Raw genomic sequence first — 17,162 nt, 5'->3', positions numbered from 1 at the left:
AAATCTGTTAAATATGTCATTTTTGCAGAATGCCTTTTTGTGCAGAAAAGAGTTTTATCAAAAGAAAAAAAATCATTTTAAGTAGTCATTCACATAAATCACAATGGTGTTTGGCCTTACTTGTCAAAATAATCAATACAGATAGTGAAAAGCTTAATCAAAAATTGGGAAAACTCTACAAATATCCAAACAGAGCCACAGGAAAAGAGAGAAACAGAAACTTGCCATAACAGCTGTCATGGGGAAGCAGTGATTGATGTTTTGCATAATGGAACACAAACCTCATACTAAGTAATAAGTACACAGTCATCATCCCACTAATTACTCAAACTTCATTATAAAGAACACCAGGGCCACAATTAAATATTGCATATTGCCCCTCATTCTAATTACATAGCCTTTTAGTTGCATTGCAAAAGTAATATATTATTTAATTATTTTCATTTAATATATTTTAAAACCATATTTAAAACCTCATCCAGCACCCTAGGGATTTTAACAGACTGTTAAAAGCACTAGTCATGTATACAGTAGCATTGCTAGAGCCACATAATGCTGGCATCCATTTCAACTTCACTTATAAAAATCAAACTTGGAAACCCACTGGCTTGAAAGGTCCTGACTCCGACTGCCAGAGCTTTAATGGGGTTTCACAGATGCAAGCCAGGGCATAATTTTAGCCCTGATGTGTAAAAATACATCAGGAGTAAACCCTGCCCTCTACTCTCAAGAGTTTTTGGAAAAAGTGGCTTCCTCAGAGAGCTCCCCAGGGACACCTGACAGGTGTTATTTTGGTCTCTAAGACTTCCCCCGGGGAAGGCAGCCTGCACAGGTCTGAAAGGGCTTGCTATTGCAGATAGAGGTCCAAGAATGCTTTATTCTCTAGTAAAAGCACAGAGTACCGAGGAGACAGACAGGTGAGAGGGAGATGCAGTCGTTTTGTTCTTGCTCATTCTTTTCAACGTRCTCGGAAACACAGTGGTGGTCGTGGTGCCTGGGAACCCAGCGGGGGATTCGCACACTGCTTGTCCCAAGATGGATGGGTTCATGAAGGAGATGATTGAATCTGGGATAAATTCTATGGTTAGAGGAGTTTGAACCTTCATGACAGGAAGGAAAGAAAAAAATGATGGCCCARCAGCTTCCTTCTGTTTCTGATGAAGCTCGGGGTTAAGAGAATGCTAGTAATATGAAAGTATCTTATCTGAGGGAAAAAGATGCAGAAGGACTTCAGACTTTGGAAAGATTTTAACAAATTTCACCCAAGATGTAACTTGACAGCCAAAATTCTATTCAGCCATCCCATGCCCCATGGTTTTCAGATCTTGCAAGAAGACTATCTGTCTTAACATTCAGTGATGGGTAGGATAGTTTAGAAGAAGTAGACTGTGCATTTAATCAAATGAAGGTTATTTAATGGTGTCATCTTTTTTAGACTACTTGCTTTCATTAGCTGTGACCATATGGAGCTCACAGATGGCAAATAAAACAGTGACGTCCTGTTCAAACAAGAAGGGGTAAGAACAGTAAATAAATTGCTGGCAAAATCAAGATGAAGGATGCATGTGATATATGTGATATGTGTCAAGGAGGACTCAAAATGCCATATAAACCCATTATGGCACACTTAAGTCCAGAGTGGTTTTCAAGGGAGAATAAAGTTAGAGATTAACYTTAGGGAAAGAAGAATAACCACCTAGRTCTTTGAAAGACTAAGAATGGAGGYTTCCTTCAAYTCACCAGATCTGTTTCCACTTTTTTCTTCCATGCTGAATTTCTTCTTTTCTTCCTTCCCCAAGGATACTTTAGGGTCATTTTCCTCTTTTTATGGTCCTTTCTCTTTAATCTCTTGCAAAGAAGGATTTTTACTCTGCATTTAGAATTGCCTCTAGCTGGACGAGGAGACTTGTTGTGATCAGCATTTTATGYTGAGTCTGCCTAAGCCTGGGGGTAAAGTGAAGGGTTGGCTCTACACTGTCTGCTGCACCGATTCTCCATGAATTCTCCCCTCCAGAGGCAGCAGGTTATGAGGATCTGGAAGCCAAAATACTGTTCTTGCTGACTGTAACTTGGATGAGTATCTACTCTTCCCTCCAGTGTACTAAGTCTGCTAGAACTTGCTTATTAAAGCATATTACTTGGTGCATATGAAGTTGCTAAATTCCCAGAGAATGTAACAGGTTTTCTAGGAATTTAACAGAAATGAAGTTATTTTTGCTCAGAGAAGGACAATTACATAAATTTTCCTCTTTAAATCAAACATATCCAGCTTAGCTTATTATGAAGTAAATTAGGTGAGCCTAGATATGAGAGTATGTTGTTTGTTCATTTAATTTTCACTGATGTTTGGTTTCACTCACCTGATTTTGTATTCAGAATTTTAAGTTTTAAAAAAATTACTTTAAGAATGCTATTCATCTCAATTTGTCAGTTGCATAATGCTAATATGTGGGCATTCAGGTTTTCAGTAAGAACTGAAAATCTCCATTTCAGACAAGTAAGGACATTGAGGCCTAACACTTGAAAGGGTGCAGTCAGAAAGACAGACAAAAGACTAGGGAACAATTCTAATTCTGGATAAAAGGRAAAAACAAGAAAGAAAAAGAAACGTTACTATTTCTGTGCTGACTTGTCTGTCTATATCCACTGTAGCTTTTTTTTTTTTTTCTTTAATTTTACCTAGATAGCAGCCTTTTGGGTACAGTGATTGTATTCTTGTTTTCTCTTTGTACAGCACTGTGCTCACCAAAAACGCTGCACTGACATGCCCATAGGCAGTATAGTAATAACCGTAATAATAAAAATGATGCTTTTAACTGTAGGACTCATTCTGAGTTGGGTGGACAAAATCAGTAAGACTGTGCAAATTGTAGAAATGCAAGATGGAGGAATGTGAAAGATGCACGATATTTAACTAAACATTACTAATAATTTACACTTGTTTTGTCAAAGAAGTAAAAGAATAACATTTTCTAAGTGGTTAAATAGCAAACAGGCTTAGCCAAGGGGATCAAAACTGAGAGATGCCAAGAATGTTTCGTCTCACTATAGCCCACTAATTCTCTGGAAGCTGGCATTATGCAAGACTTCCTTGGCATTCTTTAATATACTCACTGTTCAAATTAATTCTTTCAACAGCATGAGCAGGCACAATGGTGGGATACATTAACCTTGTGCCACTTGATATTCGTTCAAAAACTGGATACAGTCAGAATTAAGACAGATCAGCTGGAGAAAGAACATGTGCAGAGAAATGTGGCATTTAGCAATCACAGGCTAAATCTAGAATAGGACTTAGGTGGACTGCACATCCAAAGTTCCAAATTACAGTCTAAAATCCTCTCATTCATTGGCTACTTTATACTGAAGGTCTCTAAACCCATTAATACCTTGCTTAAAATCTGAATATTCTCTAAGGCATCCTTTTTTGACACATGTCTAGAACTAACTGGTCCTGAGATAAGATTCCTAATTTCTTGTAAACCATATTGATTTCTAGAAGTTTGTCAGAGTCACATAGGGTACACATAGTTGTGGACATACTGGCAGCCCATATAGCATCCTTCAAAAATATAATAGTAGCTTATTGCTTGCAATTTTATGAGTTTTATAGTACCCGAGTGGTTATTGTAATTTCCCACCAGGTATGAAACCTCAGTTCAATTACCTTTTATACTGAAAAATCCAAACCCATATGTCTCACCTCCCAAGCATATTGGGACATCTTCTACTTGCCTGTTACCATTGTGTCAAACTATAGGAAAGAATGCAACATTCATGAAGGTAAAGAAAGCAAGTGAAAAAGAGCATGTAGCCAATGGCTAGGATGCTTAGGTTGAAGCTGTGAGTCCTGGGCTCTAGGAAGCTTCCAGCTGATGTTGTACAAGATGATGACTATCACAAACCTCTACAGTAATACTGACTACRGTCACCTTCAAGCTCCAGGTTAATAGATTGGATCCCAGCTCGTCTGTTCAGCCACACAATGGTTTTGTAGTAGGAGTACRGGCTTAGGGGTCTGCAGAAGTAATATAAATTAAAGGAATTGTGGRTGGCCAATTTCCCAGGATTGCAGTACATTAAGAGGGTCAGATTGGCTCAAATATCAGGACAATTGTTAGCTCCTAATGTTGTTAACCTACTGAATGCTGCTGGTGACCATTTTCCTTTCCAAGTCCCTCTGAGAAATCAAAGCAGCTATTTTACCAGCACTGGCAAGCTTAAGTGTCTGCTGGTGTCCCCTCAGCAATCCAAAACCCACCTGCCCTGTGCAGATCGATGCAGAGAGAGAAGTTCCACTTCCAGGCTACCTGCCATGTAAGTGATCATAAATATGGCGGACTAAAGACGGTCTATTTCAAGAACCCTCATTTTTGGGATAGGCAGGTGACTTTTGCTGTGATTTTTCACCTCTTTCCTGCTAAGATCATTTACAAAGTAACTTCTGGTTCTCAGCCTCACCAGCATTTCCTTGTCACTTCACAAGTTACCAAAAGCTTACTCAAACACTGAAAAAGACAATTAACATAAATAAATTAAACTCAGCTCTTAATCTGTACATGTCTGCTCTTTGTGGCTCCTATTTCACCCAAAGAAAGATTTCTGTAGCCCCCAAACTATTTCCCCTCATTGGCACAAACTCTAAAAACATCACTTTAGCATTTTGATGTCAAAGTTAGTGGGTGTCAGGAGTAAGGTGCCTACCTGGCAGTGACAAAGGCTACGAGAACTAACATTTTCATGAGGACTAAAGAGTTTACTAGCTGCCTTCTTCACTGCATTCTTTCTCCTTTAGTGCTGGTAGTGCACTAGTCACAATTAACAGATATTCTTGGCTATGGCTAATCACTTACAATGGTTGATTTTACATCCCAATTTTTGCCTTTGAAAGAACCAAACCAAACAATAAATATATTTTGGGGCACAATATGCCTTAGTCGCTTCACAAAGAATGCAGTTTTCYGCTATTTTAAGCCAGTTATGTTTGGAGCTCCTCGCTCATCTGGCCTTCTCAAAAATTCACATGGGTTTTCCTCTTGCTGGTTTGGCTCTGCTATAGAATTTAAATGCTCTCAAGAAAAGATTTTAAGCATCAAAAATCTTACATTCCTTGAAGGGGACGRATTTACAGTTAATGAATAAAAAGAACTGTTAAGACTTAGCTCCTTGAAGAGACTTAAGTGCCTAAGTCATCTGAAAATTAAGACCTAGACTCTAATCTTGTATCACTTAGGATCATAGTTGTCAATGTTTAGATGGATCTTATTTCTAGGTGCCTGACTTTTACCATRAATTAGTTTCCTAACTGTTTGTTTGTGAGTTAGGTGTTTGTTAATGTTTTAACTGAATTTTTATTCAGAATGCAGTTCATCCATTTGACTAAAGAACTTTTTTATAGGGGAGTTAATGAAACACAGTAATACTTTTAAAATGCCATTATGTTGCTTAATTGTGAAAGCAACCCCAATTAATCAAGACACCTGTAAATGAGTTTCATATGCAGTCAYTGTGACACCAAAGACCTATTGTTACTTTTATTTTATTTTTTTTTCTGATAAGGAATCTGTCAATGCTGTTTGGTACAGATAAATTGTTTTAATATTTAATATTCTTTAAAATTATTTGTTTTTCAGACATTCTCACAAGTGGTCCTTAGAGTTTGGGGAAATATAGTGCTGTAGTATTCTACTGGAATTGCATTTCACCAGTACTTTCRGAAAAAATCTTTGTAATCCTTCAGAGCTCTGCTGTATATATTTATTAATCTGTTTTATTTATTTATTTACACTCTCAAGCAAAAATAAGGATCAATCTTCTGTTTATTCTGTGGATGCTTATGTGTACACTCATGAGAATAGGTGTGCACAGCTCAGAACACCAATTAAAAGAAACAGGTCTTTTGCAGAAATTCGCAGGAAAACCTCCTGATCTTCAGGCTTTTTGCAAGAGTTCCCTGTCTTAGAAACGTCTCAGGTCATGTKCTTTTTGGGAATCTTCCTTCTCCTATTTGAACTCTCATCTTACATCCAAAAAACCCGGGGTGATCCAGCAACTACTTCAGATATGAAAGAGGCCACCCTCCTCAGGCTTGATCAACCACTGTTGAAGTTGATGGAGAAAGCTCCATTGATTTTAGAAGGAGCTAGTTTGGAACCTTTAATCGGATATACATCTTAATCAGAACACAAAGCCGTCCTGTAGGGTCTCTTGATTGAACAGATATTATTACACTTAAATAAAATACCTTTAGCTAGTTTACTCTGATACTACTTCTTTTTCCTCAGTTAAGCATGACAGAATTGATAGAAATCAGTTCTGATCAAGAGAGTTCACTGATGTCTAAGTTTTAATGAGATTTTCTTTGTGTCAAAAGGCCACTGAGTATTTGCTAACAAGGCATAAGTACAGCTTCAAGTAGTCTCCAGGAAAGACTTTTTATCTTGGGACTAGTTTTAGAAAGATTCACACCTCTTACTTTTCATCAGTCCTACATGACTGCGTCTAAAGTAATAATCAAGAATTTTGATTAATAACAATAAGATGAGATTCAGCTTCTATCCGAAGATATTTTAAGTCATCATAAGGCATGGTAGCTGGTTATAAATCAGAGAACCAAAGCAAAAGCAGTCATGAGTAGAATCATTGAAAAAGTAATAATAATGCACAACCTCTGAAGTGAATCTGTTACTATGAACAGGAGTGTGGTAGTGAGAGTTCATTTCAGGCTTCTTGAATGAAAATAGTCAGTGATTCCAGTTATAGAATCCTCTCAAGCCTGCAACATGATCTTTGGTGCATAGATTTTACAACATGCCTGGGGGAAAGGTAGAAATAGCTAGTTTTGGAAAGGTAACTGTGTTATTTTGTTAACTCTGGGAAGATTTTCTTCTGTTTTCATAAAGTACCAGAAAGATTTTCATTGACTATAATGTAATCTGAAAGGATGAGATTTTGTTTTTAAAATATTGTGTTTTATAGTTTATTCTCTTATCCTTGAAAAAACACTTATTTTATAGCTTATTCTCTTATCCTTGAAAAAAAAAAAGTGTTATTTATGTTAAATATCACCAGTCCTCCGAAAATTCAAGGTCCACATATGTTTTAGGAGATTCTGATAGCTGGAAAGCCATGTGGAAACACAAATTTCCCCCTTTGGTCATAAAGTTATCCCTGAAAAWTTCCTATTTTATTGCAAAATGTTCTTCCAGGCTTGAATGTCACTAAGACCCACATCTTATATAAAAGCAGAGGGGTGCCTAAAATGTGACTTAGGTGAAACGTGTGTGTGTCTGTGACTACAGGCTCCAAAGTGTCTGCACTGGATGTTTCTCAGGGGTCTACATTTCTGCCAGTAAATGGGGGAGCAACTSTTCCAGGCATCTGGAAAAGTTCTGCTGCTGCACAAGGGGACAAGCCAAATGTGCCTTCAACCATCTCATAGCAGCTTAAAGTGAAGTCCACCATGTGCCTGTTCTGGCATTATGTTATTGCCTGCTCCCATACACTGTGCTCRTATGAGCATGGTGGGGGTTGGCTCTAGCATGGGGGGTGAGGAGGGGGAGGGGAAACCCTGCTACATTTTCTACTACACCACTTTCCTGAAATGTCTTGCTAGAAGATAGCATCTGCATCAGTGCCAACACAAAGGAGCAGGAGATGATCTCTGTTGGTGGCTACAGCTTTTTCCTATTGTGTAAAGGACATAACTCTCAATATTCCTGAGTCTGACCTTAGTGACAGCACCACCTTTTTCGTGTATGGAATACACTTGTCTTTGCCTTTTTTTAACAAGTCAGCAACAATACTCACAAGGAAAAAGTAGGTGCATAAACTGAGGAGGAGACTTTAGACTGTCAGCCCCAGTGTCTACTTCAGTATTGCAAGAGACAAAACAAATTTGCACTTCAATGTGCCTATCTGTCTCTGAGCTGCAAGGAAAGGCTGGCATCCGATTTTCTTGGGATGGATAAAAAGGCATGGGAAGGATACATGAGAAAGTAATATACTCAGAGGTTAGGAGATCAGCTACTTCTCTGAGTCGTGGCAGATGTCTATGAGACCTGAGAAGCTAGTGTTAGTGGAAGCAGTTTTCTGTGCAGAGCTACTCCAGGACAAAAGCTCTCTTTTTCATCTCCCATGATCTGTGGTCTGATTGCAGCAGAGAGTCCTACTCCCAGAAATTAGCTAAGGAAAATGTCATCAAGAATTTTTTTCCGATGAAGCCTAGGATTTTTCACAAAGGCAAGACCTGTCAACAGATTCTGAAAAACTTGGAAGTAAAGAAARGTCACTGGGGGAAGTGTCCTCAGGACTGTAGGCCTGAGGCAGAGCTTGCAGGTAGAAGCCACAGCAAACTGGTGCAAGGAAAAGACACACTGCTTGGGAAGACATCAAGGAAGCAGAAAACTTACCCAAAGATGCTGCTGGATTTTGCCCTTCTCAGGAGCCATTAGCACCTGCAAATGTTTTGCCCTGGTTCTGAGAACCCCTCAACCATATTATTGTACCAAGGAAGCCCATGAGCCTTGAGGGACTTCTGCTGTCCTGTTTTCTGCCAGGCCTTTTTTACCATCATCTTCAGCCTCATCAGGATGAAACATTTTAGTATGAAGCTTGAGCTGTTCCTAGCATACGTGTACTGGCAGTTGCACAAGATGAACCCAATCAGTATGTTATTTTATTGATAGCTATTTATACAGCTTTTTGCCAACTTCTTAGTCAATTTTACTCTACGTTTTCATCTAGGCGTTCTACTGACTTCTCAGGCTGTATGATCTGTGACAGAGAGAAAAGTTTTCTGTGGGGTGTTCTGTACATAGATCTGTTCTGTGGATGGAAGAATAAATTTAACACCTGCAATCCTCTTCCATCTATGCTGGCTGTATGCCAACGATCATGTGCCCTCTACGTTCAAGATAGGTATCTGCTGGTGCTGTGGTGCATTGCATGCTCAGCTGCACTTAAATTAGATTTGTGAATGAGAGTGTGTAGGTGAGAGCTTGTACCTGTGCTAACGCTATGTCGCGCTTCTCAAGAGCTGGGGAGCTCGTGGTGAGTCTGTGTCTRCATATGCACTTCTGTGTAAACACAGTGGGTGGCTGCAGAGTTTGAGATGGAGAATCACTTTAATGCCGTAGATACGTCCTATATTTCTCTGTAGGGTTTGTTTGGGTAGCGGGAGTGAAGGTGACTTGAAACGTGTGGGCGTTTTCCTCAGCTGGAGGCCCCATGTCCTCCCCGTCTTGCAGAGCTCCTGCAAGACGTGTACGTATTTCTCGCTTAAAGCCAGAGTCTGGCTTTGCCTGGGGCCCTTGCTTAGAGATGTTATAGTATGTGAGTTAATAGGAGGGAAAAAAAGGCAAATTAATAATGAAACAGACTGAATTTTAACAGCACTTCTGGTCTGTTCCTCTCTCAGAGGATTAAAAAGGTGGTACTGAGACGGTTTGTTAAACAAATCTGTTCAGCTCCTGACCTTCACTGCTGCTGAACAATTTTCTTCTGGCATAGCCATCTCTCTCATTTGCAGGGAGATAAATAAAAAATGTGTGCAGTAAGTTATGAAAAAGAGTGCATTGTTTGAAGGAGACACGTGCACTCTGTGACACTCACAGCTGACCTTGAAGCATGTGATACAGGACAAATGTAGCTGCAGGGAAGCTTATAGCTAGTCACTGTCAGCAAGAGTCATATTGGAATGCCGTCCAAGGCACTATTTGGCTTAAAATAGCTTCACATTTTAGAAATGCTTTGAATTTTTCTTTTTTTTTTCATTTTAAACTTTAGTTGATTTTCCAAAATGTAGTGCTAAACTAAAAGGATTTTCCGCCTGCCATCTCCCTGGTTTTCACCCCCCTCGCCCCCCGCCTCCCCATTCTCTTGTCCACTTGCATTTCCTGCTCTGAATTGTTGCGCTACTAGTATATGCTSTTTAAAGAAGGTAGCTGTTTGCTCAGCCAAGCTCTGATCTTTTCCATTATTTGAACKTTTAAAGTCGCTATCAGCCATGACAGAATGGTAGGGGAGGAGGTTATCTTCTGGYCCTTTTGTGCAGCCTGAGATAATAAATTCAAAACCTGTAGCATACAGGATTACACAAGTAATAAAAAGGCCCGGGAATTCTAAGTGAATAATCAAACAGGTCACAATGTGGACGTGAAGGAAAACACCTGATGAAACTCCAGCCTTTGCCACACTTCTTTTCTGTAGAAATAACAAGTTTTTCTGAATTAGCTTTTAAGTCAATTCACTGTAAACTTTGCAAATAAATGCAGAGATTTCTAGAATSCCCAGTTCAGAATGATTTTAATACAAATTTTGCAGTCATTTTCAAATCTCAATAGCTGTAAATGGATGCTCCATGGGAAATGAAAGGGATATATTGGTACCTGCACTTCGGTTAACACAGCCTGGTAGTCTGGGTGTGTGAGGCAGAAATACTCCCATGTCCCCTGTTTTAGCAGGCCTATGTCCTGTCCTGCAAGCTGCTCCTCTTATAACAAACGTGTGCATATGTTCTAATCAAYGATACTTAATTAACACATATAAAACTACCTATATATAGATATGCTAAATTAACAATATTGATTTTTTTTCACTTACATCTATCCCACAGCCTATTGTCCTCCCCCTTTTTGATGTGCTCATTACTTGCCAGGTCATCGTATAAACCCCAGTCATGCATTCTGGTGCTCATATGCTTAACTTTACACTTGAAACGAATGTGGATTTATGTACAGATGCGCAGCCTCAGATCTGTGTGTTTYGGGGACTGCAATTTTCATGGACATCTACACAATGTCAGTGATAGCATATTGCATGATAGCAAATAAAAGATCTCCAGAGGATGCTCAGGCAGAACTTCCTGTGCTTCAATTTCTGCCCATTGCCTCTTCTCCTGTCACACGGAACAACTGGAAAGAGTTTGGCCCCGTCCCCTTCAGGTGCTTGTACACATTGATAAGATCTCCCCTCAGTCTTCTCTTCCCCAGGCTGAAGAGGTCCAGCTCTCGCAGCCGTTCCTCACAGGGCAGATGCTCCAGCCCTCTGATCGTCTTTGTAGCCCTACGCTGGACTCTCTCCAGTAGCTCCATGTCTCTCTTGTCCTGGGGAGCCCAGAACTGGACACAAGACTTGAGATGAGGCCTCRGCAGGGCTGAGKAGAGCAGCAGGATCACCTCCCTCSACCTGCTGGCAACACTCTTCCTAATGCACCCCAGGAGACCACTGGCCTTCCTGGCCACAAGGGYACATTGCTGGCTCATGCTCAACTTGTCATCCACCAGCWCTCCCAGGTCYTTCTCTSCAGAGCTGCTCTCCACAAGGTCAGCCCCCAGCTTGTACTGGTGCCTAGSGTTATTTYTCCCTAGGTGCAGKACTCTGCACTTGCCCTTSTTGAACCTCMTGAGGTTCCTCTCTGCCCAGCTCTCCAGSCTGTCCAGGTCTCTCTGAAKGGCAGCACAGCCCTCAGGTGTGTCAGYCACTCCTCCCAGCTTGGKATCATCAGCAAACTTGCTGAGGAGGCACTCTGTCCCCTCATCCAGGTCACYGATGAGGAAGTTGAAGAGGATGGGRCCCAGTACTGAGCCCTGGSGGACACCACCAACCRCAGGCCTCCAACTAGACTCCACGCCACTGATGATGACCCTCTGAGCTCTGCCTTTCAGTCAGTTCTCAGTCCACCTCACTGTCCACTCGTCTAACTCACACTTCCTGAGCTTCTCTAGGAGGMTGTTATGGGAGACAGTGTCAAAAGCCTTGCTGAAGTCAAGGWACACAACAGCCACTGCTCTGCCCTCATCTACCCARCCAGTCATTCYATCCTAGAAGGCTATCAGRTTGGTTAAGCAGGATTTCCCCTTGGTGAATCCGTGCTGGTTACTCCTGATCAGCTTCTCCTCCATATGTCTGGCGATGACATCCAGAATGAGCAGTTCCATCACCTTTCCAGGAATGGAGGTGAGGCTGACWGGCCTRTAGTTGCCTGGGTCCTYCTTCTTGCCCTTYYTGAAGACTGGAGTGACATTGGCTTTCTTCCAGTCCTCAGGCACCTCTCCAGTTCTCCAGGACCATTCAAAGATGATGGAGAGAGGCCTGGCAACAACATCCGCCAGCTCCCTCAGTRCCCRTGGGTGCATCCCATCCGGGCCCATGGATTYGTGGATGTCTAGCCTGTCCAGAAGGTCTCTAATCCTATCCTCCTCAGATTGGTTAAGCATTAAGTTTATTATTATTATTAAGCATAATTCAGCCCTTCTCTGTTCTTAAATAATCTTTAACCTGGGGTTCTTTCTGTGCTGGTCTGTTTAAGAGAATTGGATTCTTTCTCAGACTCTGGACTATGTTTTGGGGGCTACCGAGGTTGTGGTTCTATAAAAAAAATCAGTTTTAAATACAAAATACCAGATCTGAAATATGGTTTTAACATGATGCACAGTACCGAATAAGTAAAAATTTACTGTGCCAGGTCAAATTTGTATAAATAAATTTCCAAGGGGCAACTTTATCCAGTCAGACTTACTTCTAGATCAGCTATCCTCTGTCTTCATGCAGCTGGCACGAAGCATAAAGCCAGTTAAACACTGTATAGTGTGTTCTGGCTAATCAAAATAAAAAGTAATTGTGTCCACACACCTATCTGTATCAAATTTGTACTGCATACATACAGATTTGGCATTCATGGGCAAAAAAACAAGGATGGAGTTATAAGAGACATTAAGAAAATAGTCTTTTCTGAGAGACCTGGACATGTCCTCAAAAGGTCTGCCAGTTTTAGAAGCTAAGGGAGAGGCCTCTTCTCTCATCCTGTGTGGTGACTGGGTGACTTACATTGCTCTTTAAACACTCCTCATAGTGCTCCAGACAATTTCTCCAGTTTGCCCCTGAAATAAGCTCTGGTCACAGCTCTTGGGAACGCTAGAGTAGCATGTGGAGTCCAGACAGAAGAGAGCTCCAACAGATGTGTGGATGTGCAGATGTGTGGGCTGCAAAAAAAAGCTCTTTAGCAAATAAAATAAAAGGGCAACAGGTTTAAAACCATGAAGATATGAAGATCCTYTGTCAATTAAAAGCTGTGGTAAAAATTAGAATGACAAAGAGAGTATTAAAAAAACCAGTCATATAATTGGGCTTTAGAGAGGTAAATATTTTAGTCTAGACAGAAATATCATAATAAGTAAACATTTTCAAAGTGAATATTTTTACCAYTTCAACAGAGCACTTGAAATTTTTTCTTGTATATTATCCCTAAGCACTTTTCTAGTAAATCCCTCCTACATCAAACTGACTGTGATCTTCCCCATTATCTAAACCAAATGGACACCTGATTGAATCATGAAATGGCAGCTTTGGCTCTTTCTTCAGTTTGCAAAAGCATAYGTTAGTTGTCCCTGCTGCCAGTGGAGGAGAATGTTGATATTGCCCCAAATCTAAGCAGTTATGTTACTGGCTAAGGGCTGAATCCAAGCAGCCTCAAAGGGAATCAAATGCACCAAAATAAGTCTGTAGAATCCTGATATCTGAGATGCATTTGAAAAGGAGGTAAAACGATTCACTGTAGCATAAGTGCACATTTTAATTTACTACAGGTACAGTTCATTTGTGTATATACRTGGGGTTTTTTGATATGCTGCCCAGCATTAGTGGCTTCCATGAAACAAGGTGTTCTATTGTGTTATCGATTGACACACTACTCCAGAATTTTAGCTGAAATCTATTTGTAGTTAAATAAAAGCCTGATTTATTAAGATTTGGTAGTTTATGTTAGGCAATTAACACTGTTGCTAGGAAGTGCCAGTAATAGTTRTGAAGTACAATTTGCTTACAAGTGTTAAAATAGGTTTGCTGTAGGCTTGGAACAGGCTTAAATTACATTCAGGATATTGCAGGTATTGCTATTTCGAAGAACTTGTATGGCAGTTCACCATTTTTTCTTTCCTCCATATTGTCTGTGACTGTCTTCTCCAGCACAGAACATCATTCCCTTCTCATTCTTATCTCTGCTTCTGTCTCCCTTCCCCTCCCCCCCAACTTTTAAAATATTTTTTCTGCTTTTAAAGTCCTCTCTTTTATTTGAAAAAAAAACTTTTAAAGAAAACTTATTCTCTGTAGGAAACCTTCCCCCTTCCACTTTTTTTCACTTACCTTATACACAGGACATACACAATATGGTGTCCTTCTCAGTTATCTGGGAAGTCTGGAGAATAGATGGGATTGGAAGGGATAACATTTGGCTGAACTATCCTGCTCAAGCAGGGTCACCTAGAGCAAGTTGCTCAGTGCTGTGTTCAGATGGTTTTTAAACATCTCCAAAATGGAGACTCCACAATCTCTCTGTTAATCTATTTCAGTATTTAATCTCTCACTGTCACAGAGAAAAGGGTCGTTTTGTTTTGTTTTGTTTTTGATGTTTAGCTGGAATTTTCTGTCTATTGTCTTTTATTCTGTCACTAGGCTTCACCGAAAAAAGTCTAGCCCTGCCCTCTTGGCATCTTCCCGTCAGAGATCCCCCCTGAGCCTCCTTTTTTCCAGGCCATACATAGGAAGCCATTGACCTGCTTTTYTGCACTGGTTCATAGCTAGCTTGTGGTCAACTTATTGTTCACTAGGACCCTCCACCAAGATATTTACGTCCTTCTCTGCAAAGCTACTTTCCAGCTGATGAGCCCCTAGCTTGTATTAGTTCATAGATTTATTCATCCCCAGGTGCAGGACTTTACACTTCCCTTTATTGAGGTTCCTATCTTCCTATTTCTCCAGCCTGTTAAGGTCCCACTGAATGGCACCACAACTATCTGGTGAATCARCCATTCCTTCCAGGTTTGCATCATCCACAAACATGCTGAATGTGCATTCTGTCCCACTATCTGTGTTATTAATGAAGATCATAGAATCATAGAATCAGTAAGGTTKGAAGGGACCTCTGGAGATCATCTAGTCCAACCYCCCTGCTCAAGCAGCGTCACCTACAGCATGGTAGACAGGGTTACATCCAGGTGGGCCATGAAGATCTCCAGAGAAGGAGACTCCACAACCTCTCTGGGCAACCTGTGCCAGTGCTCTGTCACTCTCACAGGGAAGAAATTCCCCCTCATGGTCAGGCGGAACTTCCTGTGCTTCAATTTCTGCCCATTGCCTCTTGTCCTGTCACAYRGGRCAACTGAAAAGAGTTTGTCCCYGTCCCCTTGACACCCTCCCTTCAGGTACTCATACACATTGATAAGATCCCYCCTCAGCCTTCTCTTCCCCAGGCTGAAGAGGYCCAGCTCTCGCAGCCGTTCCTCAYAGGGSAGATGCTCCARCCCTCTGATCRTCTTYGTAGCCCTAYGCTGGACTCTCTCCRGTAGCTCCATGTCTCTCTTGTMYTGGGGAGCCCAGAACAGGRCACARGACTTGAGATGAGGCCTCASCAGRGCTGAGTAGAGGGGCAGGATCACCTTCCTTGACCTGCTGGCAACACTCTTCCTGATGCACCCCAGGATACCATGTTAAATAATTTTGGCCCCAGTATCAATGCCTACAGTACACCACCCTGCGGTGGGCCTCCAACTGGACTTTGTGTCACTCATCACAATCCTCTGAGCCCAGAAGTTCAGCTAGTCTTCAGTCCACTTTACTATCACTTTATCTGGTGTATTCTTGATGAACTCGTCTAGGAGGATGTTATAGGAGATATCATCAAAAGTCTTACTAAAGTAAAGATAAACAACATCTATTGTTCTCTCCTCATCCACCAAGCCAGTAATCTAACCATAGAAAGATAACGTGTCGATTAAGCATGATTTCCTCTTCATAAAGCATACTGACTACTCCTGATCACTTCATTGTCCTTCATGTGTTTGGAAATGATCTCCAGAATTATTTGATCCATCACCTTCCCAGGCATCARATGAAGCTGGCCTGTAGGTACAGGTCCTTCTCGCCCTTCTAGAAGATAGGAATGACATTTGCCTTCCTCCAGTCCTCAGGAACCTCTCCTGATTGTCAYGATCTTTCAAAATTAGTCAGGACTATCCTCACAATGATATCAACCAGTTCCCTCACTACTCATGGATGTCAGGGACATAAGGTCCCAGGGACTTTTATATGTAGAGCTTGTTCATGTGTTCCCAACCTTTAGCCCCTACCACCTCTTCCTTGCTTCAGACTTCCCCTGTGTTCTCAGGGCTTCAGATTCCTGAGGGTCAGTTTTACCAGTAAAGATGAAGGTGAAGAAGACATTCAGTACCTCTGCATTTTCTGTGTCCTTTTTCTCCAGGGTCTCTACCCCATTGAGCAGCAGGGCCACATTTTCCCTGCTCTTCCTTAGTTAGGAAGTTGTCATCAGCGCACTCTGGAAACCTCCTGTGTTGCATATGCCCTGCTTTGCCCTCCAGCAGATGTCAGAGAGCTTAAAGTCCCCCTTGGGGACCAAGGTCTGTGAACACGAGGCTGCTTCTAGTTGTCTGAAGAAGGCATTTTTYCTTCCTCTTCAGATGGTTTATAGCAGACACTTAATGGAATGTTGCCTGTTTTGGTCTATCTGCTAATCCTGACCCTCAGGCTAATAAGTATTCTGAAGGAAGGAATTAAAGTCTGGCTCTTGATTAAAAATATTATCCAATAATGTGACCACTATGTGCAACTCTTATAAGTATGTATGTAGGAATAAATGGGAGAGAAAAGAAGAACAGTGAGCTAAACTTTGATCAACTGTATAAGTTAGAATACTTAGATTTGCTTGGGTGACATCATGTATTATGAAAAATATGAACTCAAAGCTGTATCTTACTTTGAAATAAGTTCAGTATTAATGAAGTCACATCAGCTTGCACTGGGTTAGGTACTAGTCTTGCAGTCTCAGAGTGACATATCAATTTTTTCCTTAAAAAACAATGCCATACATCTTTGGGACATGTTTCAAAGGCCTCTGAAGGCTGGAAAGAGACTTTCTCCTTCCATGGACTTTGGAGAATCTCAGTGCTTAGCTGCTCTTACTGAATTCTACAAGGAATATCATAACAAGTCTGCAACAGATTTGCCAGTGGCTCTGATCTCCATAAGAGTATCAAATAAGAGAAGCTGAAATTATGAATTAGCATAAAATGATGTACTAATAGTGAAAAGATAATTGAATTACACTTTGTTCAGACAGCTTCTAAAGTGTAATATTATTTGAGGCTCTC

The sequence above is a fragment of the Rhea americana genome, unplaced genomic scaffold, assembly GCF_003343005.1.
Source record: "Rhea americana isolate MKP2758 unplaced genomic scaffold, rheAme1 scaffold_65, whole genome shotgun sequence".
Classification (NCBI taxonomy): Eukaryota; Metazoa; Chordata; class Aves; order Rheiformes; family Rheidae; genus Rhea; species Rhea americana.
This window is presented reverse-complemented; position numbering follows the sequence as displayed.